We start from the raw sequence: 1858 nt of genomic DNA, 5'->3' as shown, positions 1-1858 counted from the left end.
TGAATAGACCTTAGAACTTTTTGTATTGATCATCGTTTTGGTGGTTCTTCAATCTAGCAGATAAGGGATTCTTGGCTTGTAAGGTGAAGAGGCCACCTCCGGTGCTTCAATATTGGTCTTCTCACTTGGAAACCTACCTTCAACCTCATAACTACTTCTCAAAGTCATCGCCTTCACATGCTCTCATGGGTTAGTTTTGGTGTTTCCCGGTAAGCTTCCTTGTGGTCTCTCTAATAGAGACTTCATGATTTACCCCACTTGATTTTCAAGGTTGTGCAATGAAGCTGTGTAGTTGCGAATTGTAGCCTCGACCGATTGGAATCGTGTATCTGATGATTGCACAAATCAGGTCAAGGCTTTCTCTAAGTCATTCATCCGGGTCTCCAAACCTAAAACTCTATTTTCCATATTCGGAGGTTGTTATTGTTGTTGGAAACCTAGTTGTGCTATGGCTTTTTGCTGCCCTTGGTTACTCCATGAGAAATTTGGGTGATTCATCCACCCCTGGTTATAGGTGTTGCTATAAGGATTGCCTTTGTTTCTCAGTACATTACCAACAAAGTCAACTTGTTTAATGGATGAAGTATCACCAACGGCTATCATGTAATGGGATGGGGCATGTCCTCCCCCATATCCATCACAATTTGTTATGGCTGCCAATCTAAGAGAAGTTAGAGTGTCTAACTTCTTACTCAATGCCTCTACTTGGGCCGCCAACGATGTAACAACATCGATCTCATGGAGTTCAGCCACTTTCTTCATTTTCCTTGCATTCCATTGGTAGCTATTCATGGCCATTTCTTCTACTAATTGTCGGGCTTCATCAGGGGTCTTATTCCCCATTCTACCTCATACGGTGGCATGTAGAAGTTGTCTTGTACTTGGATTTAACCTGTTGTAAAAGGTATGAATGATCATCCATTCGGGGAATCCATGCTGTGGGCACTTCTGCAATAGATGCTTGAATCGCTCTCATGTCTCAAACAAGGACTCGAGCTCCATCTGAACAAATAATGATATCTCATTATGAAGTTTTCTGATTTCCTTAGAGGAAAGTACCTTGCAAGAAAAGCTTCGACCATTTCATTCCATGCTGTGATGGATGCTCGTGGTAAAGAATGTAACCAATGCTTAACTCTTCCTTTTAGAGAGAATGGGAAAACCCTCAATCTAATAGCATCATCCATAACAACGTTAATCTTTGGCATATCACAAACTTCCAAGAAGTTCTCAATGTGATTTTTTGGATCTTCAACGGCCAAACCATTGAACTGAGCTGACTGTTGTATCATCTGAATGAATGCTGGCTTCAGCTTGAAGTTCAGAACTGTAATCATGGGTTACACAATTCTAGATTGTGTCCCCAGTACCGACGGTCTATCGTAATCAGAGAGTGTTCTCTATTGTTTATTTTGTTCTGCAATGTTGTCATATCCTTCAAATTCCACTTCAGCTAGATTCTGCGGTTCTTGTACAGGTTCTTTATCTCTTTTTCTGAGTGTACGTTCAAGTTCAGGATCACCTTCAATTAGTATCAAAGGGTTTACTCAAGTCATAACCTGGAGCTGTACCAAAAGAAAGAAAACAAAATTAGAACGATGATAGGATAAGAGGATATGAAAGAGAATGAATGAATAGCTAAGATAACAAAGTACAAAGTATCTCTAAACGCCTATTCCTTGGCAACGGTGCCAAAACTTAACAACGCCCCTTGCGTGTGACCCGCAAGCGCATGGGTTTGTCGCGTAATAAATCCTAGGTGAGTTGGATATTGTATCCACAGGGAATAAGGAGTAAAAATACTTAAATTGCGCCTTAACCATGTGAAAGTGAACAATAATAGTGTTGATAAAATATA

General features: G+C 40.5%; 1 non-coding gene across 1 annotated transcript; it reads left to right on the top strand.

Moving 5' to 3' along the window:
• Positions 1-928: 928 nt before the first annotated feature.
• LOC120266075 lies at positions 929-1035 on the top strand. The gene has a single exon (XR_005537918.1). It is a non-coding gene; the product is annotated as a small nucleolar RNA R71 (small nucleolar RNA).
• The last annotated feature ends 823 nt before the right edge of the window (positions 1036-1858 follow it).

Source organism: Dioscorea cayenensis, chromosome 7 (assembly GCF_009730915.1).
Source record: "Dioscorea cayenensis subsp. rotundata cultivar TDr96_F1 chromosome 7, TDr96_F1_v2_PseudoChromosome.rev07_lg8_w22 25.fasta, whole genome shotgun sequence".
In the NCBI taxonomy this organism is placed as follows: Eukaryota; Viridiplantae; Streptophyta; class Magnoliopsida; order Dioscoreales; family Dioscoreaceae; genus Dioscorea; species Dioscorea cayenensis.
The sequence above is the reverse complement of the archived record's forward strand: the minus strand, read 5'-3'. Positions and strand labels throughout refer to the sequence as shown.